This window comes from Tursiops truncatus, chromosome 16 (genome assembly GCF_011762595.2).
Source record: "Tursiops truncatus isolate mTurTru1 chromosome 16, mTurTru1.mat.Y, whole genome shotgun sequence".
In the NCBI taxonomy this organism is placed as follows: Eukaryota; Metazoa; Chordata; class Mammalia; order Artiodactyla; family Delphinidae; genus Tursiops; species Tursiops truncatus.
Window position 1 is genome coordinate 19,868,721 of NC_047049.1, and position 27,715 is coordinate 19,896,435.

General features: G+C 40.6%; 1 pseudogene; it reads right to left on the bottom strand.

Moving 5' to 3' along the window:
- LOC101338671 (nitric oxide synthase-interacting protein pseudogene) overlaps positions 1 to 5,441 on the bottom strand; it is a 65,769-nt pseudogene extending 60,328 nt beyond the window's left edge.
- Between the last annotated feature and the right edge of the window lie 22,274 nt (positions 5,442 to 27,715).

A 27,715-nucleotide genomic window follows, 5' to 3' on the forward strand; every position in this document is an offset into this window, starting at 1 on the left:
AGTGGAGTTTTAGAGGCTTCTACCTGGTCTTCCTCACTATCTTGAGCTCGGCTACGCTTTAAGCCCTATGCCTGATCCTTTACCCTTTTTGCCCTCAGGTTGTATGAGAGGAGTTTCTTTATGTGTTGCCAAGAAGGCCCTCTGGCTTTTACATGTCCCCTTTTTGTCTTTAGTTGCTTTTTTTTCTTCTCATATTTATTGTCCCCATCAACAGCTCTCCAGACCCAAAGTCCTTATAATTATTATTTCCTATGAAACTTTCAAATGTGTGAGACACTGCACCCACCAGTGCACTCCTGTCAAGTGTGCTTAACAATTACTGCACCTACATGTCAGGGGCTTTCATTGCTCTGCCTACCACCAGTGAGGGGGTCCTCATTGCTACCCTGCTGGTCTGTCAGTAATCCAGCACCAGCATTTCATTTTGGAATCTGCCCACTTGGATCACTTCCGGTTGCAACTGTTGTAGGTTAGGTGACCCAGGATATAGATGTTAAAATTCTCAGATTTGCATGCAATAGCACTATTGGGGAATGCTTTCAGGAACAATACCTGGGATGGGAGAGGGAAGCAAGATTGCGCAGGGAGGGAAGTTGCATTGTACAATGAAATCATATAGAGTACTGATTCTATAAGGATCTCTGAAACTGGTTGTCCTTTCAGAGCTGTTCCTCTTTGAAGCAAGGAGGCTGGCTTTTACTTCCGTCCCCCAGTAAATAGTCGTTGCATGAGGGCTGTCCCTGGGGAGGAACGTGACCTTGATGAGTCAGCTCACTTTGGCCTAGATCAATTACTGGAGGGTCATCAGTCACCCACACCAAGTCCTGATACTAGTAAATACTAAAAACGATGATGAGCACTGTCTTTTTTCTTGAAGATCTGCCCAATCCTGACATATGGAATTTGCCAGGTAACTGAGTGAGTATAGCCTGGGAGGTGAATAGTATGGGATTTGGGTATGAATAAAGGTCAAGGAGCACTGAGTTTGTGCAGGAACTGGGCTGAAATAATTGCAATGATGTCTGACCTGCATTATTTGCTTCTGCAATTACAGACAAGAATTCCACGGGAGACTTGACTATCCTGATCTCTCCTCCACAGCACAGTGTGTTCTTCTCTTTCCTCCAAGAGTTCAACTCTCCTAAGGCTTGAAATAACTTCTACCTAAATGCAAGAAAAAGCTGTGCCCATCAGTAAAATTTTCAGTGAAGTGGCAAAAGCAAATTTATTAGATGCATCTTCCCTTTGTTTGGAATTAAATGAACAACCCAGGACTTTCTTTGCTTGTGGACAGGTTGCTAATACAGTATTTGAGCTAAAATCAGTCATCTGCTTAGTTAATCATGGTAAATCATGATCGTCACTTATTCTCAGGGAGGGATGTCGTTAACGTCTCAGGTCAGAACAAATTCAAGTGCAAGCAGATGGCACCTTTGTCCTCCCAAAACCAAAATGTTCCCAATGTAAAGCCAATAAACTCTACTTAAAAATGAGATTTTAAAGCTATTCCAATAGACAGTTTGGCAAAACCTTTCATTCCCAGGTAAAGCAGGGCAATTATGGTACTCTAAAGGTTTATAAAATATAATGACTTCTTTGCAAAGAACTCCTGGAGCAAAGTTCTCAAGATTCTGATGCTAGGATTTTTATTTGGTCTTTTCTAAAGGGAGGCCTGCTGGGCTCTTTAATGAATTAGCTCATGTAAACTCCTTGCTGATTTTCCAGTCTCTGCCCTGTAAAAGTAAGTTTGAATCAACTAACTCTGGGACATTTTTACATGGAGCCTGAAAAATTGAATATTGCAAAAGCCAACTTCCACAAACCCCATAGGCTCTTCTTTCCCTACGAACAATATTGAAGTGAATGAGAGCATTTGGAGTGAAACAGATTAAACGTTCTTTCATGTTGGAAGCCCAGGAAGATTTATAAGCATATGTCTGAGTGTCTCCATGGACACATTATGATTTAATATTTTATATTTTGCTTTTCCAATAGACTTCTTTGAATTTTTCATTGGGATGGGTGAACACAGCGCATTTACTGATGGGATTTTAAGGGGATTAAAACTGGCCTCAAGGAGGCCAAGGAGATGTGGCTTTGGAACTGCACAGTATTATGCAGGGGCTAGTTACTTTAAAGACAAGGTCTGATGCCTTTATGAGTTATAATTAAGAAGAGAGAACAAACATATATCCTGATAGGACAAATATATACACACATGAAATGATAACCGTAATTTAAGGTAATTTAAGATGTGTCTGAAGAAGTGTACCATTATTTGTTCTCTAAGAAATAAGACAGGCACAATTCCTGTGAGTTGAGGTAGTCAGGGGAGTCTACGTGGAACAAATGTACTCTAAAGAACAGGTGGGATTCAAACCGACAGACAGGAGGCTGCCTGTGCTTTGTTGTGGAGCTCCTGGGTCCTGCAGTGCAACCTGAATTTACAGTATACCTGGTTTACAGTCTCAAATGGTGTCTTGACCAATGTATGTGCAGTGATGAGGATAGAAGGACTGCTAGAAGCGAAAAATAAAAACAGGACTCCTTTCAGAAAATGACAGTCATCTATATCATTAAGGAAGCTGAAATGCAGTTGAGGTGAGGGTGAGGATGTACACACGAGAAGAGGTGGGTGCTGGAGAAATGGAGCCCTGAAATGGAACCAAGGTTGTCCTCTGGGTACCAAGTCCTGCACTCTAACTCCAGAGAGCTCCCCTCCCCACCTGCACTTTCTCTTAAAGACTGTTTCTGACTCTTGATTTTGTTGACTCACCAGGCTGTGGTCCAGTGATTCTGCTCTCCCTCCTCTCTCAGGAGTGCACCTACCCATTCTGAATAGTGACGGATTTGCTGAGCTATTTAGCCAGGCATTTGCATGCACGTAGCAAGCCAAAGCTGCCTTGACAGAACTGTTGTATTAAAGTGAGTTTCCCTACTACCAAATGTCATAAAAATAAATTAGGGGCTGGAATCAGGTCCCATGGCCAGGAACTGAGTGTGATTTTCGTTAGGTGGTTTTACTGAACATGCGGAGTTCCTCTGCAACAACCGACTGATTCACATTAAGACTGCGTCCAAATCCCTCCAGTTCACAATCCTCCAATTACAGACAGAGGTGCTTTTCTATTGCTAGTTTATTGGTGTGACACTGCAATCTTTCATTTAGAAAACCCACAATCTGTGTACCTGACAAGCAGATCCAAAACTCCTTGGGTTTTTTTCCACTCCCAGTAATGTTCTTCCCTGAAGAGGCCTTGGCCTTGGCAGTCACTTGCCCAGAGACCCAAATAATTGAATAAATATGTACTTTAAAGAGAAGCTATGTCTCAAAGAAAAACTGTAAACTAAATCACTACTTAGAAATAGGATCATATATCATAGGTTTGTGCATTTCCCTTTTTGACTGAATTCAATAAAACTGGCATTAAAAATTCAACAAAATTTAAGTTTTAAACTCAAGGCAAGTGGGTTTCTCAGGGACTGAGAGCCCAGAATTTGCACACGTGGTACTTCTGAGAATCTTCAAGTGAGTGGCCGTTTTCTTTACACAGTGATTGGCAGGAGACAGAGATGTCATCTGTGCATGACATAGCCAGAGATGGAGACTGGTGTGACTAACTTTCCTGGGTGGCCCTCGTAAGCAAAGCAACTCTCTTTCCCCAGAGTTCCCCATCTGAGTCTACAAAGTCCATACTTATAACCAAATGACATATTCTAGGCCCCTAACTAAAGATATGTAAGAAAAAATTATGTAACCAGGATGTTAGTAAGAGCCCCTTGACCACGGATATCTAGGTAGATGGCTTTGAACATGTGCCCTCCCTTAAAAAGCACATATAACAACGAGAAGACAAGTCAGAGACTGAGAGAAAATATTTGTAAAAGACATCTGATAAAGGACTGTTATTCAAAATATACAAAGAGCTCTTAAAACTCAACAATAAAAAAACAAACCTATGATTTAAAAAATGGGCCAAAGACCTTAACAGATACCTCACCAAAGAAGATATACAGATGGGAAATAAACATGTGAAAAGATGCTCCACATCATATGCCATCATATGTCATCAGGGAAATGCAAATTAAAATGAGATACCACTACACAAATCTGGAACACTGACAACAACAAATGCTGGTGAGGAAGTGGAGCAATGGGAACCCTCATTCATTGCTGGTGGGAATGCAGCCACTTTGGAAGACAGGTTGGTGATTCACAAAACGAAATGTACTCTTCCCATATCATCCAGCAATCATGCTCCTTGGTATTTATCCCTCAAAGTTGAAAACTTACATCCACACAAAAACCTGCACATGGGTGTTTATAGCAGCTTTATTAATAACTGCCAAAATTTGAAAGCAACCAAGATGTCCTTTAGTATGTGAACGGATAAATAAACTATGGTACATCCAGACAACAGAATATTATTCAGGGCTAAAATAATGAACTATCAAGCCATGAAAAGACATGGAAGCAACTTAGTGCATATTACTAAGTGAAAGAGCCAATCTGAAAATGCTACACACTACATGGTTCCAACTATGTGACACTCTGGAAAAGGTAAAACTATGGAGACAGTAAAAAGATCAGCTGTTGTTACGGGTTAGTGGGGAGGGAAGGATAAATAGGCAGAGCACAGGGGATTTTTAGCTCAGTAAAAATACTCTGTATAATACCATAGCGTTGGATACATGTCATTATACATTTGTCCAAACACACAATGTATAACACCAGGAGTGGACTGTAATGTAAACTATGGATGTCACTGCACATCATCAACTGTAACAAAGGTACCACTCTGGTGCGGGATGTTGATAATGGGGGAGGCTATGCATGTGTGGGGACAGCATGCATACAGGAAATCTCTATACCTTCCCTTCAATTTTGCTATGAATCTAAAACTGCTATAAAAAATACAGTCTTAATAAAAACCAACCAACCATCCAAACAAAAAACACATACACAATTCCATGGCTTGTGGGAGTCCAAAGCCCTTCTCGCTATTTCTGAGAACCCCCCAGGGACTGACAGTCTTGTGGCCTCCTCTATGTCCTGGGCTCCAGATTTGCCATTCGATACTCTTGTTCCTCACACTGACGCAGACTTAAAGTTCAGCCCCTTCATTGATTTCTCGTCCACCTCCCACCCACACTTACAACTCCCATGAAACATGCATGGCTTCATAGAGTGGGTGTCACTTCGACATCCACATCACAGAGCAAACAAGGTGGACGATTTCTCCTCTCCAAAGAACTTTTTGGCAACTTCACCACTCAGGACCCAGCCCCATATCCATTTTCTCCTCTGATTTCTTCTCTTGTTCATCCTCTTCCTGCCTGTGTCCAGGCAGAGGCACATGGGCCTTTTCTTTGAAATCCCTGATGCCATCTGATTCCCAGGTCCCTGAGTCCCACTTGGCAACAAACACTGGATTTTCCATGTATGTCTTTCCCTCCCTAAATGGAATTCTGGTTCCTGGTAGAATAAAACATGCTCCCCCATGTTTTACTCCAGCATTGCTGCAGAGAGGGGGTGAGGAGCCACCTCACAGCCCCTGTGATGATTCCAAACTGGATTTGCCACCTTGCCTCACCCCTGACTGAAGGAAGGACTTGCCACAGCAGAGGCAAGCAAGTCCCGAGTTGTGCTTTTGCCTCGTCACACGGCAGCCGGGACCTGACCCACGAGGAACTGCAACTTTAGAGTCTCATGAATCAATGGCAGCGCCTACCTTCCATTCAAAGAGCCACTGGAGTCATTAGCGGTAAATGGCCACACACTGCAGTAACTGGCTGCTCTTCTTCACACACGGAGAGACAATAGGGATGTGTGAAAACAGGCCGTGCACAGACGGAGCAGAACAGACGTTCCTGGAACAGATGCAAATGAGCAGAAAGGCATATTCAAACTGTTGAAATCCAGGGATCTGGGCACTCAAATACCTTACCAGCATTTCGAGTCTAGGTCCAGTTGGTTACTTACTTGCCAGGTGACCTCAGGTAAATGGCTGAACTGTCCTTTCTTTGTGCAATGAGGCCCGTGTTACCAGTTCCACATTCACTGAAAGTACTTAACACTGTGCTTAGCATAGTAAGTGCTCCAGAAATGGTGGCTATCTCAGAGACAATTCCCATGGAAAAGGAGCTGGTGCAAAGTCAAGCCCCTGATTTTGCTAAAGTACTGTTAGTGGATATTTGTCTTGTGCAGTTTTGCCCTTCATGCACAGCAGCCCATCCTTAACCTCATTTACAGCAAAGCAAGTTGTAGTCCAGCAGCACCCCAAACCTACCATTCCATGACACTAACCCTCTTTCTTGCTTTCTTCTTTGAAACATATTGAAAGCAAAATAAAATGGGCTCAGATTTTCTATTCTTTATCTATCTGCAGCCAGTGCCATTTCTTTCCTTTATATTTTGCTTACAAACAGTATTTTCTTCTTTCTGGACTCTTCACCAGGCAGTCAACCTGAAGCCTGCTGAGAGGAGAACATGGCAACCAGAATATCAACATGCCCCAACCAGAAATCCTGGATGGGGAGTGTTAGTGCCGGAAGCAGACTGCCAATTGTCCTAAAAAATCACAGCACAGTGCCCAAATTTCAATATGCTGGTGTCCAGACTACATCTTGTATATTGCCTAGAAATGACCCCAAAATCCTTTTCACACCGTAAGTCCTTATGCCCGGTGTGGAGAATACTGTCACTAAATTTACCCATGAACTAGTCCTACCAACACATCTCATAGAAGCCTGGGTCCCCACAAAACAGTAACTGACATCTGTGTAGCCCACTCACCACACCATGGAGGAGATCAAGGGCATTGAACTCATGCCCCACCAGAGAGATGTGTGTCATGGACATGCCAGTCCTCTTCCCACACACAATCATGAGTGCAAATGTCCTGCTCTAAGGAAAGCTTCTGTCTCAAACTACCAAGACTATGGCACTGAGAAATAGTGTATTCAGATGACACAGAATTTCCTCTCTCTACAAAAGACTGCTGCTTTTTCCTCAAAATAAAATTTCCTTGTATTTATTAAAGATCATAAGAAAATGCAATATAACTATTTGACTCTACAGCCATGTAACATTAATATACAGATAATAATGTATTTAGGCATATTATGTGTTAAACTCCTTGAGAAGTGCTTTGCAGGAAATGTTTCATTTACTATCCCAATCCCATGAGATAAGGGCTCTTATTAGCCCCATATTTCAGATGTGGAAGCTGATTCCTGGAAGAGTTTAGATAAATCGTCCAAAACCAGGCAGGTAAAGATCTGGCATTTGAACCTAGATCTGTCTGAGGCCAGTACCTAAACCCTTAGCATTGCATAAAATTCAGTTAACTTTGGATTTTTCAGAGACATAGCTTTTGAATAAAGGCGGCCACTGGACAGATAGTGAAGGATACACCAGCCTAGGGATGTATGGATGGAGGGTGTAGAGCAGATGTATGAGCTATAGTGATGCTGTTTAGAAAGCAAGTAGCACTTCACTCTCTATAAATCCTTGTTAGCATATAATACTTAACGATAGGACAAATTTCTAAGATTCAGCTGAGAAAATAGTCAGCAGTCAATAAATATATGCTATTTGATGAGTTGATTCAGCGTGTCCCCTACCTCCCCTCACCCCTTCCCACTCTAACAGGGGGAACCTATGAGAATACATAATAGTCCAGCTGTTAATCTTGAGAATAAAGACCTCTCTTATAATTCAATGGATGAAGATTTTCAAAATTTAAGCACACTCATACACACACGAGTACAAACACGCTGGGGAAATCTGAAAAATCAGTCAATAAATAATTGAATAAGACTGATGTTAGTATCCTGGTTGTGATATCATGCTACAGTTCTGCACATCACCACTGGGGAGACTAGGCAAAGTATACAAGAATCTCTGTACTATTTCTGACATCTACATGTGAATCTACAATTATTTCAATAAAAGTTTCAGTTAAAACATTTTTAATGACAGCACTGGAGGTTGGCTCACATCTCTCTCCATCAGCTCTATGGCACTGCAAGTTTGCACAGAGAGTCTGAAATGGGTGTAATAAACTTTATTATACATCGGCAAGCTGGATGATAGTTTGCCATACATATTTGTTGCTGGGAAACACCCAGATTACTAAACCGGACTTCATCTATCCGAAAAAGGAACTTCCCAACCATTAATAGTCCCTGTCTAAAGGCAACTAACCGTCCTCTGCTGCACCCACCTCCTGGCGCCTACAGCCTCCACCCACACAGGCTCACCCATTCTTCCCTCCTGGGGTTCCATTCAGGGCATATACGTTGTGCGTGGGCTGTTTTTATTTTTGCTTTTTATGACATGCTACCCTAATGAATAACGTATTTATTTATTATAAGAAACAGCTGGACAGATGGATGACTTGCAGATTTTTGCACTCAATGTGTTACCTGTAATTGAAAAATAATTAGATGATCCATCTGCTTCCTGTCACACATGCCTCAATTTTCTTCACTATCTGTGATATATGAGTCATCGGCATTTTTTTGTACTAATTACTCACTAAGAAAAACTCTTTAGAGAAACTGATTGACCTTGCAGTATAATTTTGCCAACACTTAACATACTGTTGTTCTTTAATATATTTGTCTATGGTGAACTTTATTCTTATTAATAATTTTCATTTTATCATGCCAACACTATTGAGATTTCTCTTTATTTGAATTTTATAGACACTGCTGAAATAAGATATCATATAATAGGTGGAACAATTACCTAATATATTATCCCTGTAGTAATTCTTGATAAGAAGGCAAAAAGTTCACACAGGTTACATCTGTCTGCTAATTTTATTCAGAGGTAAAGGCTGAAATAGACAACCACCTTTGGAACCAATTAAATATAATTCTACCATTTTCTCTCCACGACTTGTGTTAATTATCCCACCATGAGATAACACATGTCATTGCAGAAAAAAATCTTATTTTTTATCTTTCAAGAATTTTTATTTTAATCCTTTCCTACTCAGGAATATTTGGCTTTTCTTCAGTCGCTCAATCCAGGACAATACTTGCATCACTTTGGGAGAGGGAGGGATAACATTTTTTAAGAAAATCCTTATTGACTATGCTTTTAAAAAAATACACAAGACATCTATTTTTGCTGTTAAAAATATAAGATATAGATTTAAAAAATCACTACACTCATCACCTAGAGATAAACATCACTAACACTTTGTTTTTCCTACCAGACTTTAAAAATATGCATTACACCAACGCAGTGTCATGCATTTTAAACCAGTGCAACATCATAATGCTGTTTATTTTTTACTTATTGTTTTCTCAATTAATACTATGTGGAGCAAGCATCTCTCCATGTCAAAAAACATAGATAGGGACCTCCCTGGTGGCGCAGGGGTTAAGAATCCGCCTGCCAATGCAGGGGACATGGGTTCGAGCCCTGGTCTGAGAAGATCTCACATGCCGCGGAGCCACTAAGTCCGTGCGCCACAACTACTGAGCCTGCGTTCTAGAGCCCGTGAGACACAACTACTGAGCCCATGCGCCACAACTACTGAAGCCCGCGTGCCTAGAGCCCGTGCTCTGCAGCAAGAGAAGCCAACGCAATGAGACGCCCGCGCACCACAATGAAGCATAGCCTCCGCTTGCCACAACTAGAGAAAGCCCGCGCACAGCAACAAAGACCCAACACAGCCAAAAATAAATAAATAAATTCGAAAAAAAAAAGAGATGCACTCGTCTCTAAAACAAACAAACAAAAAACCCATAGATCATCACTGTCATTTCTAGAGGCAGCATATCCATTTATTTAACCAGCCTATATGTCTGACATCTAAGTTATTCCAGTATTGCCTGTACTTTTTTATTTTTATTTTTTCGGTACGCGGGCCTCTCAGTGTTGTGGCCTCTCCCGTTGCGGAGCACAGGCTCTGGACGCACAGGCTCAGCGGCCATGGCTCACGGACCCAGCCGCTCCGCGGCATGTGGGATCTTCCCAGACCGGGGCACGAACCCGTGTCCCCTGCATCAGCAGGCGGACTCTCAACCACTGCGCCACCAGGGAAGACCTTGCCTGTACTATTGATTCATGCTTAGTTTCTTTCTGATAGCTTCCCTGAAGCCTTGAGGGCAGATATGTCTGAGTAGGTCTGAGAGGCTCACCTGTAATGAGCCTCTGGGGCAAAATTATTTTCTCCATTTCTAGAAGTCACTTCATTTTGCATAGGAAAACAGGAGAAGCCTGAGATTTAGCTAAGGCTTATGATTTTCTAGCTCGAGCTCATTTTCCTTCTCTCCGCTCCCTGTGTTGGGGCTGGTCCTGAGCCTTCCATCTCACAGTCATTCCTGTGATGGCAGCAGATGGCTCAGGAATTAAAGCAGCTCCCTCTCTTTCATGGTACATTTTCTGTTATTCGTGGCTGACTCAGCATATAGTGGAAAGTTTTAGGTACCCTGTTATTTCATGGCTTGGGCGAAAAACAAACAAAGGAAATCTTATAACAAAAAGAATTCCACCTTCTTCTTCTTCTCCTCCTCTCCTCCTTCTTCTTTTCATTGTGGTAAGAACATTTAGCCTGACATCTACCCTCTTAACAAAATTCTAAGTGTACATCACTAATGTTAACTGAGAGAGTCGTACAGCAGATCTTTAGAACTTATTCATCTTGCATAAATGAAACTTTATACATGTTGAATGACTCCCCATTCCTCCCCAAAGGACAAATGGAGAAAGAAAATGTGATATAATTATTTAATGGCCTATTATTCAGCCTAAAAAATAAGAAAGTTCTGCCATATGAGACAACAGGAATACATCTTGAGGACATTATCCTAAGTGAGATAGACAGAAGGACAGATACTGTGTGGTTCCATTTCTATGAGGCATCTAAAATCGTCCACTTTTGTCTTAAGAATATGATAGAACATCACATTGAAATTTTAAATCTCTCATTTCTGTCTTCCCTGTATCCCCTTAAGAATTCTTGCAAAGAAAAAAGAAAGGGCGAGGCTAGGTAGTTTGATTAAATTTCTCCACATTGAATGGTCATCTTGCAGTTAGAGGGTAGAGCAGACATGCCCACTCTCTGATGCCCCACCCAATCCCCCAGAAATGAGCCTGGAGACTCTCCATCCAGAAGGATGTGCTGGGCTCCCCACAGTTCCTCCACTTTCCCGCTGTCACTGCTTAATTGGTTCTGTATTGCAGCTGGCTTCCTGGACTAACACTGACCTTCCTCAGAAGGAATGTGAGAGTCTCAAATTCAACAGCTCACATGGGAACCTGAGCCTAGGCCTGACAGCCAACTTTGAAAATGAACTTTCCTTCTGGAACTGGGGACTTGGCTATGTTTTCAACAAGGTCCTTACTTTATAGCTCAATTCTGAGAACTGCTCTCTCAAAACCTGGCAGCCGCCAACAGGTAAGTGTGAGGTCCTGTCTTCTTCTCGTCTTGGTCTTATCTTCTTCTAGAATTTTCATCGTCTCTTGCCCTGGACCACCATGGCCTGTGTCTCTGTCTCCTGTTGCCCTGATCTACACACCCGGACTTAAATTCATCACAAATCTTCATCGATGTTCCTGATGACAACTGAAGTGTTTTCTCAAACTTTCTGGACATCAGGCTTCACTTGTCTGTTGCTGTAGAGTCCCTTCTTCTCTGAGGTTTCATCCACCAGTTATGGGGTCGAATAAAACCGAGATTAGGAGCCTTAGTTGTGAACCACAGGGCTTAGACAGCTCTGCCCTAACGGTATTCATCTGGGGTACATTTAACCAACAGCTCTGCTTTGCTGGCCTTGTCCATGTTCTCAACATCACTTTCCCACTACCCTCCCATTGCCTGACTGCCTCCCAAACAAACTCCCTGGGTTCAAATCTTCCTCTCAGTGTCTGCTTCCGGGAAACACAACCAAGACAACCCCTCAGCTCAAATACATGTTTTCTGGATCTCCACTGTCTGCAGAGTAAAGCCCAAACCTCTTATTTCTTACAGCCCATTGTGAAGGGCCCCTAACCTTCATTTCTAATGGCCCTTTTCACCACACCCCTCAGGTGGCTACTGGTCAGAGCCAGATTAAGGCCCTTCTGTCCTCCGTCCACAATTTCCATTGTTTCTTCCCCAGAGCTAGCTCTCCTGTTTTCCTCTGGCCTGCGATACCCTGTAGCAGGACATGAGGAGCACAGAACCTAGAGGCAGAGAAGAGTAATAAAAAAGCCCATATTTAGAGCTATTTTTTACTTTTAGGAAGTAAAACACAAGTTAGTACTGTGGAAGTTAAATAATAATTTAGTCCCAGTTATTTTCTCTATCAAAGGTCAGAAGAGATTCCACTGTAGAACTTCATATATAACACAAGAAAAATAAAGCATAACAAATGAGAAGACAAGGCATCACTTTGTCCTTAAAAGATTTCCACAAATGCCTGAGCCAGACTGTCTGCCAATTCACTGTGATGTTTATGAAACACGTAATAGCTGAAAGGAATTCAGACTCTCACAAAGGAGTATTTTTGTCATCCAGACACACGTTTCCCCCAAGTTTCTTCTTTGCTTCCAGATTTAAGAATCTGTTCAGGGCACACATACAAAAAAAAAAATAATCACCACGTTAAAAGGGTAATTTGGAAGGAGTTCCACGGAACAGCCTCTGCTGTATAACTGAAGAGATGCCTCTCATACATCCACATGGGGCTTCGGAACTCTTAGTGCGAGTCACTGCCAGTTCCCGAGACAAGGCCTGGTAATGCTTCAAAGCAAAAGCTAGGATGAATTTTTCACCACAGAAATAAAGTGAGGTTACATTTTCCTCTCACTCCTGCATTTCCCCTTCCCTCCTCTGCTTCTGGGAATCATGCTCCCTGGAAGCACATTACTTGGAGTTACTTGATCAGTCAGGCAATATGCATACGTTGTCTGAGGACCTACTGTGCACCCAGTGCTGAAGAGATAAGTAACGGAACGGCCTGCTATCACGTAAAGATCAGGCTGGCAGGTCACATCTCAGGCCTCTGGGGGGACTTAAATTTCCTTGAGGGCCAGCAAGATGTTTTGAATCTTATTCTAGTGCTGCAAGGACTTCACAGAGAACAGTGTGCCATGTGCAAACTCTAAATCAAGACAAAGACTGACCGGGTGACTGATGTGCTCCCTCAGCTTAGATCAGACCAAAAACCTTTGCTGCACCTAGCTCCAGGAAAAGGTTTTTTCCTATGACCTCCTGGAAGGGCTTGGGATTAGGGCTGCTTTGGGTTACAAAAAAATTGCCTGGCTTTAATAATGAGCACATTTAATATCTTACATAGCAAGAAGTGCAGAGGTGGCTGGACCCAGGGTCCTTAAGCCACAGCTGCATCCCATCACCCTAGCTGGATGTTTCCATGCTTTCTACTCCTTGACATGTGGGCCTTGTTCATCAGGTTATTTCCCTCACGTTCACACGCTGATAGGACAGCATCTTTCCAAAAAGTCCGATTCTCTCTTCTCATGTGTTTCTTTTTAATAGCAGACACTTTTCTCAGGATACCCTCCTCAAGCCTCTTTGATTCATGCTAAACCAACCCCTGGAAAGAAGGATTAGGTTATGTTGTTTGGCTGAAACTAACCAGTATGGGATCCCCAAGTCTTGTGTGGAGGGGATGAACACTCAAGACAGATTCTTGGGTTGGCAGACAACTGTGTTGATGATTCTTTGGGGGTCAGTCTTCTTACTTTTCCAACTGAGGCATAATACCTCTTCTCTAAATATGGGATGATTGGGAAATTTGATTCAAAGAGTATTACCATGCCTCTCTGGTTCCTGAGCACTGCACCAGATGCCATAATGTGCAAAGAGATGACTGACACTCTCCTAGTCCTTAGGTTACTTATAATCTCATGGGGACACTAATATAATTCACATTATATAAGACAAAGTTTATTATTAGAAAAGCCATGTGAGAGTTTAAACTACTCTGGGCACTACTCTGAGTCAAGACTAGAACCAGCTCATCCCAGACTGGCCTTTTAAGTAGATCCCTGTTTCTCAGGGCAAGTGCAAGTCTGGGCCATAACTGAGAGCCTGGAACCAGGATTAAGATAAAGGGCTTGGCTGACCATTGGTCTGGCCACCGACTTTCATCAGTGGATTATTCTGGGGTAACTACTGCTGGTGATGTAGCACCTGCAACTCCAAGGAGGGAAATGAAGCAGCATTTATTGAGAGCCAGTTACAGGCCAGACTTTTTCATGCTTTACCTCATGCAATAAAATTCAAGAGCATCCAACAAGGTTTAAGGTGGTTGCTATTATTCCCAGAGTTGTAAATAAGGCAGTTGACATTCAGAAAAGTTAAGTAGCTCCCCTGAATTGCCATGAGACCATATCAAACTAGCTGTAGTCAAGATCAGAATCTCTCTTTTTGGGGCCTTGAGTTTTGTAGCTTTTATAGACAGACAGTGATCCAGGTCCCTACAGGCAAGAATAGAAGTCTCCAGGCAAGAAGCATATTGGTGGTTAGCTGCAATGTCCTAAAATAATCAGCCAGAATGCTAAGAAGAACAGTGTACATGCTGATGGCTGTGAATTTGAATCATTTGTCTTAAGACAACTATTAGATCCCAAGAAGTGAATGTGGGGTTGGGGAGAGGGGTTCTAATGTGTTCCTATTTCTCTGCAGAGTTTACGCTTTAGTTTTTATATTAAACCACTGCGATCTTTATTTTAGTAGTCCCTTCCCTCAAAGAACTTACATTCTAGCTGTGATCTGAGGGCAACTAATAAAAAGAAAGTGCAGTAAGAGAGTACAGCGGCTATGCTGAGGCAAGTACTATCCTGGAGTACACAGTGGGAGCATCTGACCTTAGGCAGTGGCCAAGGAGGCTTCTTAGAAGAAGGGAATGAACACATTCCACACATTCTTCATTGGAGAAGCAGAGAAAAGAGCCAAGGAAACTAGGGCGTGAAGGGAAATAGCCCTTGGAGAACGTCATCACTAAAGAATTCTCCTCTTTATCTGTCTCCTCTTTCTTTGCCTGTGGAGGTTGGATACCAAACTTGAAATTCTGAAATACTGTGGAATCCAGGACAGAGATATTCATACTCAGTAAGCAGGAAAGCAGCAGGGTACAAGTTAGCCCTTGGAAAAACAACATCTGAATCAACCACTCCATTCACTAGTCATTCCCCATCTATTCTAACTAATTGACTTTAAGTTGCACTTTTCACTTTAACATTTATTGTAAGCACAAAGTCATTACTGAAAATATGAGAATCTTGAAAAAAGAGAAAGAAAATAAAATTAAATGAAAACAGGGAGTAATACCTAAGTTAGAAGGAACTGAAAAATCTTCAGACTTGGCTGTGTAAAATTTAAAATCTTACTTCATTTAATTACAAGGCAGACTGGGAAAAATATTTCCAGTAAATATGTCAAAAGATTATTATACTTTTATCAGAAGAGCTCATACAAATAAATAAGACATTAATAAATAGAATGATTAAAAATTAGAAAGAGGATATTAAATTGTAAAATAACCATGTGAAAGAATGTTCAATTTTTTAAGAAATATTAATTAAAGCAATCAGGAGATATCACTGTCACCTGTCAAACTGGCCAAGACTATTTTAAAAATGAAAATGGCCAGTGTTGGCAAGGATGCAGCTGACACTCACACATGCTGAGAGTGTACCCCTCTTCAAGGAAGCTCTTAGACAATTTGAATCCAAGTGTTAAAAGTGTCCAAAGCCTTTAACGTGATTATCTGCTAATTTATTCGGAAAAAAAAAGCCCCCCAAGTGCAGGATAGTCCTTAAGCACAAGGAAATTTTCAGCCCAAATTTTCAAATATAGAAATTTGTTTAATAGAGAATACATAATAAATAACTTAAAAGTTGTTCTTATGGAGCATATGTTCTTTTTGTAATGTCAAAATAGTAACTAAATGCAAGAGGATATGAAAACATAAGGTGCCACACCAAGAGACTGCCTTGTCTTTAAGGAGCTTGTCAGCCAAGTGACTGGAGCAAACACACATGGACACAACACTGAGAGTAACACAAACACAAAGGGTTAACAGGGGAGGTGTGACAGAGTGAAAACACGTCACTTATGGGGATCCATTACGGAGGCAAATTAGATAGCTGGGATTAATCATGAATCTTCCTTTTCGCATTTATTTGTATTTTTAAATTGGAAAACGAATGCAAGTTTGTTGCGGAAAATACAGAGAAAGTAAAAATTACTTGTCATATTCCAGACCATAGTTAACCTCTTGTCAAGTTTCCTTCTTTTTTTTTTTTCAGCAAAGATGTCTAAGATTAGGAAGAATGAGATCTGAGAAAGAATTGCTGGATATTCTTGGGAGTAAAAGCAAGCAGGTCTTGTAAACGTACGGCACTCATTTAGACATTGTACTAGTGATATTCAAGGCCCAGTTTTTTCATCAGTGAAAGTAGGTGATAACAATAATGCCATTCTCATTGTGGGGATTACATGACATAATGACATTAATTTGCTAGGGCTGACATAATAAAATACCAGACTGGGTGGCTTAAACAACAGAAATTTATTTTCACAGTTCCGGAGGCTAGAAATCCAAGATCAAGATGTTGGGATGTTTACTTCTTTGAGGCCTCTCTCCTTGGCTTGTAGATGTCCACCTTGTTGCTATGTCCTCACATGGTCATCTCTTGGTCTGTGTTGTCTGTGACATAATCTCATCTCTTTAGAAGGACATCAATCATATTGGATTAGGGTCCACTTCATTTTACCTTAACTACCTCTTTTTTTTTTTTAACATCTTTATTGGAGTATAATTGCTTTACAATGTGGTGTTAGTTTCTGCGGTAACAAAGTGAATCAGATATATGTATACATATATCCCCATATCCCCTCCCTCTTGAGTCTCCCTCCCACCCTCCCTATCCCACCCCTCTAGGTGGTCACAAAGCACCGAGCTGATCTCCCTGTGCCATGCAGCTGCTTCCCACTAGCTATCTATTTTACATTTGGTAGTGCATATATGTCCATGCCACTCTCTCACTTCGTCCCAGCTTATCCTTCCTCCTCCCTGTGTCCTCAAGTCCATTCTCTACGTCTGTGTCTTTATTCCTGTCCTGCCCATAGGTTCTTCAGAACGATTTTCTTTTTCAGGTTCCATATATATGTGTTAGCATATGGTATTTGTTTTTCTCTTTCTGACTTACTTCACTCTGTATGACAGATTCTAGGTCCATCCACCTTACTCCAAATAACTCAATTTCATTTCTTTTTACGGCTGAGCAATATTCCATTGTAAATATGTGCCACATCTTCTTTATCCATCCATTCATTTGTCAATGGACACTTAGGTTGCTTCCATGTCTTGGCTATTGTGAATAGTGCTGTAGTGAACATTGCGGTACATGACTCTTTTTGAATTATGGTTTCCTCAGGGTATATGCCCAGTAGTGGGATTGCTAGGTCATATGGTAGTTCTAGTTTTACTTTTTTAAGGAACCTCCATACTGTTCTCCATAGTGGCTGTATCAATTTACATTCCCAACAACAGCGCAAGAGGGTTCCCTTTTCTTCACACCCTCTCCAGAATTTATTGTTTGTAGATTTTTTGATGATGGCCATTCTGACCAGTGTGAGGTGATATCTCACTGTAGTTTTGATTGGCATTTCTCTAATGATTAGTGATGTTGAGCACCCTTTCATGTGTTTGTTGGCAATCTGTCTGTCTTCTTTGGAGAAATGTCTATTTAGTTCTTCTGCCCATTTTTGGATTGGGTTGTTTGTTTTCCTGATATGGAGCTGCATGAGCTGCTTGTATATTTTGGAGATTAATCCGGCATCAGTTGCTTCATTTGCGAATATTTTCTCCCATTCTTAGGGTTGTTTTTTTGTCTTCTTTACAGTCTCCTTTGCTGTGCAAAAGCTTTTAAGTTTCATTAGGTCCCATTTGTTTATTTTTGTTTTTATTTCCATTTCTCTAGAAGGTGGGTCAAAAAGGATCTTGCTGTGATTTATGTCATAGAGTGTTCTGCCTATATTTTCCTCTAAGAGTTGTAGAGTGTCTGGCCTTACATTTACGTCTTTAATCCATTTTGAGTTTATTTTTGTATGCAGTGTTAGGGAGGGTTCTAATTAAATTCTTTTACATATAGCTGTCCAGTTTTCCCAGAACCACTTATTGATGAGGCTGTCTTTTCTCCATTGTATACTCTTGCCTCCTTTATCAAAGATAAGGTGACCATATGCATGTGGGTTTACCTCTGGGCTTTTATCCTGTTCCATTGATGTATAGTTCTATTTTTGTGCTAGTCCATACTGTCTTGGTAACAGTAGCTTTGTAGTATAGTCTGAAGTCAGGGAGCCGGATTCCTCCAGTTCCATTTTTCTTTCTCAAGATTGTTTTGGCTATTTGGGGTCTTTTGTGTTTCCATATAAATTGTGAATTTTTTTGTTCTAGTTCTGTGAAAAATGCCAGTGGTAGTTTGATAGGGATTGCATTGAATCCATAGATTGCTTTGGGTAGTAGAGTCATTTTCACAATGTTGATTCTTCCAATCCAAGAACATGGTATATCTTTCCATCTGTTTATATCGTCTTTAATTTCTTTCATCAGTGTCTTACAGTTTTCTGCATACAGGTCTTTTGTCTCCTTGGGTACGTTTATTCCTAGCTATTTGATTCTATTTGTTGCAATGGTAAATGGGAGTGTTTCCTTAATTTCTGTTTCAGATTTTTCATCATTAGTGTATAGGAATGCAAGAAATTTCTGTGCATTAATTTTGTATCCTGCTACTTTACTGAATTCATTGATTAGCTCTAGTAGTTTTCTGGTAGCATCTTTAGGATTCTCTATGTATAGTATCATGTCATCTGCAAACAGTGACAGTTTTACTTCTTCTTTTCCAGTTTGGATTCCTTTTATTTCTTTTTCTTCTCTGATTGCTGTGACTAAAACTTCCAAAACTATGTTGAATAACAGTGGTGAGACTGGGCAACTTTGTCTTGCTCCTGATCTTAGAGGAAATGATTTCAGTTTTTCACCATTGAGAATGATGTTGGTTGTGGGTCTGTCATATATGACCTTTATTATGTTGAGGTAGGTTCCCTCTATGCCTCTTTTCTGGAGAGTTTTTAACATAAATGGCTGTTGACTTTTGTTGAAAGCTTTTTCTGCACCTGTTGAGATTATCATATGGTTTTTATCCTTCAATTTGTTAATATGGTGTATCACATTGATTGATTTGCATATATTGAAAAATCCTTGCATTCCTGAGATAAACCTCACTTGATCATGTGTATTATCCTTTTAACGTGTTGCTGGATTCTGTTTGCTACTATTTTCTTGAGGAGTTTTGCATCTATGTTCATCAGTGATATTGGCCTGTAGTTTTCTTTTTTGTGACATCTTTGTCTGGCTTTGGTATCAGGGTGATGGTGGTCTCCTAGAATGAGTTTGTGAGTGTTCTTCCCTCTGCTATATTTTGGAAGAGTTTGAGAAGGATAGGTGTTAGCTCTTTTCTAAATGTGTGATAGAATTTCCCTGTGAAGCCATCTGGTCTTGGGCTTTTGTTTTTTGCAAAAATTTTTAATCACAGTTTCAATTTCAGTGCTTGTGATTGGTCTGTTTATATTTTCTATTTCTTCCTGGTTCAGTCTCAGAAGGTTGTGCTTTTCTAAGTATTTGTCTGTCTCTTCCAAATTGTCCATTTTATTTGCATAAAGTTGCTTGTAGTAATCTCTCATGAACCTTTGTATTTCTGCAGTGTCAGTTGTTAGTTCTCCTTTTTCATTTCTAATTCTATGGATTTGAGTCTTCTCCCTTTTTTTCTTGATGAGTCTGGCTAATGGTTTATCAATTTTGTTTATCTTCTCAAAGAACCAGCTTTTAGTTTTATTGATCTTTCCTATCGTTTCCTTCATTTCTTTTTCATTTATTTCTGATATGATCTTTATGAGTTCTTTCCTTCTGCTAACTTTGCAGTATTTTTGTTCTTCTTTCTCTAATTGCTTTAAGTGTAAGGTTAGGTTGTTTATTTGAAATGTTTCTTGTTTCCTGAGGTAGGATTGTATTGCTATAAACTTCCCTCTTAGAACTGCTTTTGCTGCATCCCATAGGTTTTGGGTCATCGTGTTTTCATTGTCATTTGTTTCTAGGTATTTTTTGATTTCCTCTTTGATTTCTTCAGTGATCTCTTGGTTTTTAAGTAATGTATTGTTTAGCCTCCATGTGTTTGTATTTTTTACAGTTTTTTTTCCTGTAATTGATATCTAGTCTCATAGTGTTTTGGTCAGAGAAGATACTTGATACGATTTCAGTTTTCTTAAATTTACCAAGGTTTGATTTGTGACCCAAGATATGATCTATCCTGGAGAATGTTCCTTGAGCACTTGAGAAGAAAGTGTCTTCTGTTGTTTTGGGATGGAATGTCCTATTAATATCAATTAAGTCCATCTGGTCTAATGTGTCATTTAAAGCTTGTGTTTCCTTATTTATTTTCATTTTCGATGATCTGTCCATTGGTGAAAGTGGGGTGTTACAGTTCCCTACTATGATTGTGTTACTGTTGATTTCCCCTTTTATGGGAAGCCTTTTCCTTCTGTATTGAGGTGCTCCTATGTTGGGTGCATACATATTTACAATTGTTATGTCTTCTTCTTGGTTTGATCCCTTGATCATTATGTATTGTCCTTCTTTGTCTCTTGTAATAGTCTTTATTTTAAAGTCTATTTTGTCTGATATGAGAATTGCTATTCCAGCTTTCTTTTGATTTCAGTTTGCATGGAATATCTTTTTCCATCTCCTCACTTTCAGCCTGTATGTGTCCCTAGGTCTGAAGTGGGTCTCCTGTAGACAGAATATATACAGGTCTTGATTTTGTATCCATTCAGTCAGTCTATGTCTTTTGGTTGGAGCATTTAATCCTTTTACATTTAAGGTAATTATCGATATGTATGTTCCTATTACCATTTTCTTAATTATTTTGGGTTTGTTATTGGAGGCCTTTTCCTTCTCTTGTGTTTCCTGCCTAGAGAAGTTCCTTTAGCATTTGTTGTAAAGCTGGTTTGGTCGTGCTGAATTCTCATAGCTTTTGCTTGTTTGTAAAGGTTTTAATTTCTCCATTGAATCTGAATGAGATCCTTTCTGGGTAGAGTCATCTTGGTTATAGCTTTTTCCCATCATCACTTTAAATATGTCCTGCCATTCCCTTCTGGCTTGCAGAGCTTCTGCTGAAAGACCAGCTGTTATGGGGATTCCCTTGTATGTTATATGTTGCTTTTCCCTTGCTGCTTTTAACATGTTTTCTTTGCATTTAATTTTTGATAGTTTGATTAATATGTGTCTTGGTGTGTTTCTCCTTGGATTTATCCTGTATGGAACTCTCTGTACTTCCTGGACTTGACTGACTATTTCCTTTCCCATGTTAGGGAAGTTTTCAAGTATAATCTCTTCAAATATTTCACACCCTTTCTTTTTCTCTTCTTTTTCTGGGACCCCTATAATTCGTATGTTGGTGCCTTTAATGTTGTCCCAGAGGTCTCTGAGACTGTCCTCAATTCTTTTCATTCTTTTTTCTTTATTCTGCTCTGCAGTAGTTATTTCCACTATTTCATCTTCCATGTCACTTATCTGTTCTTCTGCCTCTGGTATTCTGCTATTGATTCCTTCTAGACAATTTTTAATTTCATTTATTGTGTTGTTCATCATTGTCTGTTTGCTCTTTAGTTCTTCTAGGTCCTAGTTAAATGTTTCTTGTATTTTCTCCATTCTGTTTCCAAAATTTTGGATCATCTTTACTATCATTACTCTGAATTGTTTTTCAGGTAGACTGCCTATTTCCTCTTCATTTGTTTGGTATGGTGGGTTTTTACCTTGCTCCTTCATCTGCTGCATATTTCTCTGTCTTCTCATTTTGTTTAACTTACTGTGTTTGGGGTCTCCTTTTCGCAGTCTGCAGCTTTGTAGTTCCTATTATTTTTGGTGTCTGACCCCAGTGCGTGAGGTTGGTTCAGTGGCTTGTGTAGGCTTCCTGGTGGAGGGGACTTGTGCCTGTGTTCTGGTGGGTGGGGCTGGATCTTGTCTTTCTGGTGGGCAGGTCCGCTTCCGGTGGTGTGTTTTGGAGTGTCTGTGAACTTAGCATGATTTTGGGCAGCCTCTCTGCCAATGGGTGGGGTTGTGTTCCTGTCTTGCTAATTTTATGGCATGGGGTGTCCAGCACTGGAGCTTGCTGGCCGTTGGGTGGAGTTGGATCTTAGTGTTGAGACAGAGATCTCTGGGAGAGCTCTCGCTGATTGATATTATGTGGGGCTGGGAGGTCTCTTGTGGTCTAGTGTCCTGAACTTGGCTCTCCCACCTCAGAGGCTCAGGCCTGACACCAGGCTGGAGCACCAAGACCCTGTCAGCCACATGGCTCAGAAGAAAAGGGAGGAAAAAAAGAAAGAAAAATAAACAAATAAAATTACTAAAATAAAAAATTAAAAAATAATAATAATTAAAAATAAGAGAGCAACCAAACCAATAAACAAATCCACCAATGATAACAAGTGCTTAAAACTAAACTAAGATAAACATAAAAATCAGAAACAGATGAGTCACAGACAGCAAACGCCAAGTCTACAGTTGCTCCCAACATCCACTGCCTCAATTTTGGGATGATTCGTTGTCTATTCAGGTATTCCACAGATGCAGGGAACATCAAGTTGATTGGGGGGATTTAATCCGCTGCTCCTGAGGCTGCATGGAGAAATTTCCCTTTCTCTTCTTTGTTCACACAGCTCCTGGGGTTCAGCTTTCATTTCGGCCCCACCTCTGCATGTAGGCCACCCTCCAGCATCTGTTTCCGCCCAGACAGGACAGAGTTAAAGCAGTGGCTGATTAGGGGGTTTTTGCTCATTCAGGGTTGGGGGAGGGAGGGGTATGGTAGTTATAATTTGAATGTGGGGTGAGCCTGTGGCGGCAGTGGGCAGCGTGATGTTGCAACAGCCTGAGGTGTGCTGCGTGTTCTCCCGGGGAAGTTGTCCCTGGATCACGGGACTCTGGCAATGGCGGGCTGTACAGGCTCCTGGGGGGTAGGGGGTGGGTGGGTGTGGATAGTGACCTGTGTTTGCATACAGGATTCTTGGTGGCTGCAGCAGCAGCATTAGTGTTTCATGTTCGTCTCTGGGGTCCGAGCTAATAGCCACAGCTCGCGCTCGTCTCTGGAGTTCATTTAGGCAGCACTATGCCTTCTTTGGGCAGACAGGGAAGGAATCCCCTCTCCTTGTGCACCCCAAAACAATGGTCTCTTGCCTCTTAGGCAGGTCCAGTCTTTTTCCCGGACTCCCTCCTGGCTAGCTGTGGTGCACTAGCGCCCTCAGGCTTTGTTCACGCAGCCATCTCCAGTCCTCTCCCTGGGATCTGACCTCTGAAGCCTGAGCCTCAGCTCCCAGCCTCCACCTGCCCTGGCGGGTGAGCAGATAATCCTCTCAGACTGGTGAATGCTGGTCGGCACTGATCCTCTGTGCAGGAATCTCTCCGCTTTGCCCTCTGCACCCCTGTTGCTGCGCTCTCCTCTGTGGCTCTGAAGCTTCTGCCCTGCCCATGCCCCATCTCCACCAGTGAGGGGCTTCCTAGTATGTGGAAACTTTTCCTCCTTCACAGCTCCCTCCCAGAGGTGCAGGTCCTGTCCCTATTCTTTTGTCTCTGTTTTTTCTTTTTTCTTTTGCCCTACCAACGTACGTGTGGATTTTCTTGGCTTTGGGGAAGTCTGAGGTCTTCTGCCAGCATTCAGTAGGTGTTCTGTAGGAGTTGTTCCACATGTAGATGTATTTCTGATGTATTTGTGGGGAGGAAGGTGATCTCCACAGCTTACTCCTCTGCCATCTTGAAGGTCCCCCTACCTTTACTACCTCTTTAAAGTTTTTTGTCCAAATACAGTCACATTCTGAAGTACTGGGGGTAAGGACTTCAACATATGAATGAATTTTGTAGTGATATGATTCAGCCTAGCCGTTGTATATGCATTTATCCCATTTCCTGGCTTATACTAGGATTTTTAAATTGGGTATTATTTTTATTAGATAGATCCATGTTTTTCAACCATGTGGCATTTCATAGAATGTGTACAGAGGTTAATTTTCCTTTTTATAAGCAGCAAAATTCCTGCTGTGTGCACATCCTTTTACCTTTGGGAAACCTTGGATTGAACAAACTCATTTAATGTTAGAAACCACTTTTCAATTAACATCTATTAATTAGTGTCTAAAGAATTTATATATGGCAGAAAATTCTTGGGAAGTGTTGATCTGTACTAATAATACAGACCAAAAATTTTAGATTGAAAAAAATACATCTGCACTTGGCTATGATAAATGTTTAATTTCAACTTGGTTGCTGCTGGAGAAACTACACTGTAATGGAAAGGGAGCAATTATCGGCCTGCCCTGTTCCATTCCACTCCCCCAGCTCATCCACTTCCTCCCTCCCCTTTCCACTGTGAAGGAGTTGATCATCTATAAAATAGATGTTAAATAGATTTCCTAAAGAAGAGTTAGCATCTCTCTTTAAATCTACACACACATATATATATATATATATATATATATATATATATATATATATATATGCCTTTCTTGCACTAATCAAGCATAAATTTTCATTTTAATATCCTTCCTCTCTAGTCCCTGCTGATCAAAGGATTCCATTTCAGAGAGGTGGGAGGGGAGACTACTAATGAGATTATTTGAAAATTTCAATCATATTTAGAAATCCAACTCATTTCATAGACAAACAATAGGAATTACTGAATCTATCTCCTCACCTAATGCCCTCAGTCTCAGTTTATTTAGATAAATAAAGTAGAAACCTGATATTCTATTTCAATATACAAATAATCGTAGAGACCTAAATTAATTCACTGTGGGCTGTGTTTTATAATTATAAATTGTTTAACATTCAGTATTTTGTTGGTTTGAGGTTAAAGTCCAATTAAAAATTTTTTGCCTATCACTTTGGGCCATGTTAATTTGTTTGCATTTACCTTGGCATTAGCTCTCTAAAATCAGTTCGACTCAGGTGGGAATGGAACAGGCACAAACTCTGACTTTGCAGAACACTTGGGTGCTGGTATGGAGTGCGCCTGGCCTACAGGGGATGGGCTCTATTCTGAACACACCTGATCACTTGTCAAAGCAATTTGTGTTTAGAGTGTTTGAGTGGCTGCCTGTTGCCTTCAGTGAAAGTGTTGACATTTGTTTACTCTCTGAAATGCCTAATAAAAGAAATACAAACACTGCTCTTGTCCCTAGCACACTCTCCACCAAAGAGCAGTTCAGTCCTTGAAGTAGGCATGTTCTTACTCTCGTTTACAAACGCATCTACTTTAAACCACAGTTGATAGCTGTGTCTCTCATATCACCATTATCTTTCATCCCAGGTAAAGGCTTTCTCCCTACTTAAATAAGACAAACATGTTCCGACTTTACAGCTGGGAGCTACCTGACATTAAAAACCAATTGTAATGAGTTGCTTGTGGCTGATAAAGAAGTGGGGTAGGTCATCTTAGTTGCTGAAATACATTAAAATTATAAAAAGGAGAAGGAGAGAGAAAGAGAGAGAGACAGACTGCCTGCCTGATGTCATTTGGGTCCCACGTTGTAGCACAGAGGGAGGGAAGATTCCAGCCCCCCCCACCAGTCACGGTTCCTGGACTGAGCTGGGCAGGGACTGTGCCTTAACCAGTGGGATGCGTGGGCCAAGAGAGGACAGAGCACCTACAACATCAAGACAATTTCATGCCTAGATTAATCTCCAAAATATACAAACAGCTCATACAACTCAACAACAAAAAAACAAACAACATAATGGAAAAATGGGCAGAACTAAATAGACATTTCTCCAAAGAAGACATACAGATGGCCAACAAGCACATGAAAAGCTGCTCAACATCACTAACTATTAGAGAAATGCAAATAAAACTACAATGAGATATCACCTCACACCATTCAGAATGGCTATCATCAGAAAGTCTATAAATAACAAGTGCTGGAAAGGGTATGGAGAAAGGGAACCCTCCTGCACTGCTGGTGTGAATGTAAATTGGTGCAACCACTATGGAGAACAGAATGGACATTCCTTAAAAAACTAAAAATAGAACTACCATATGACCCAGCAGTCCCACTCCTCGGCATATATCCAGACAAAACTATAATTCAAAAAGATACATGCACCCCTATGTTCACAGCAGCACTATTCATGATAGCCAAGACATGGAAACAACTTAAATGTCCATCGACAGATGAATGGATAAGGAAGATGTGGTACGTATATACTATGGAATACTACTCAGCCATAAAAAAGAATGAAATAATGCCATTTGCAGCACCATGGATGGACCTAGAGATTATCATACTAAGTGAAGTAAGTCAGACAAAGACAAATATGATATCACTTACATGTGGAATCTAAAATATGACACAAATGAACTTATCTACAAAACAGAAACAGACTCACAGACATAGAGAACAAACTTCTGGTTGCCAAGGGGGTGGGTGGTGAGGGAGGGATGGACTGGGAGTCTGAGATTAGCAGATGCAAACTATTATACATAGGATGGATAAACAACAAGGTCCTACTGTCTAGCACAGTGAACTGTATTCAATATCCTGTGCTAAAACATAATGGAAAAGAATACAAAAGAAGAATGTATATATATATATATATATATATATATATATATATAACTGAATCACTTTGCTGTACAGCAGAAATTAACACAACATTGTAAGTCAACTATATTTCAATTAAAAAAATAAAGACAATTTCATGCCCAAGACATTTGACACTATGAATTATTGATCCTCATTTCACTTATTCAGTGAATACAATTCAGTGTCTACATTGTGGCAGTGCTGGGATAGAGTCAGCCATATAAGAATGCTGATGCCATAAACCTGATGCGAGAGAGAGAGAATGAATAGACAGAAGGTAGACTAAACCTGAGGATCTCAAATCAAAAGAGGCTGAAGGCATCTGAAATGACCTGATCTTTCTTTTCCCTACCATTACTCTAGACAAAGAAGGTGGTTTTTTCCCAAGAAAGAGAGGATCAGATAATTTTAAAAAGTTTTCCCTACCCCTGGATGCTCACTCTTCCCTTCTATCTCTCTCCCTCTCCTCTTATATACTAGAACAATAATTCCTAGACATTTGGATTACATGACGGTAAAGTTAAAAAAACATAATTTCAGGCATCTATCTAGAATTGCCAACTTCTTTTTGCTATGGTTTTATGCATATGACTATGTGTACATATATATGTATACATTACCATCTATTTTATATATTATAGATAGTGATATACATTACCATCTACTCCTAACATTAGCTAACGTTTGAGGGTTTAATATGTGACTGATTCTTTATATTGAATCTGCACAACACTTACGGTATAGATACTGTTAATATTCCCTTTTTACAGATAATGCAGTGGAAGCTCAAAGAGGCTAAGAACACTGCCCAGTCAGACCCAGCTAGTGGGTGGTAGAGCCAGAGACTGGACTTCTGACCATTCAACACTTGGACTCTCAATACCACCATTCCCTTTTTTTTTTTTTAACTTTTTAAAAATTTCCAGTTTTAAGTTCTAATTCTTTTTATTTTATTTTTTGACCACGCTGTGTGGCATGTGGGATCTTAGTTCCTCGACCAGGGATCAAACCTGTGCTCCTTGCATTGGAAGCGCTGAGTCTTAACCACTGACCTG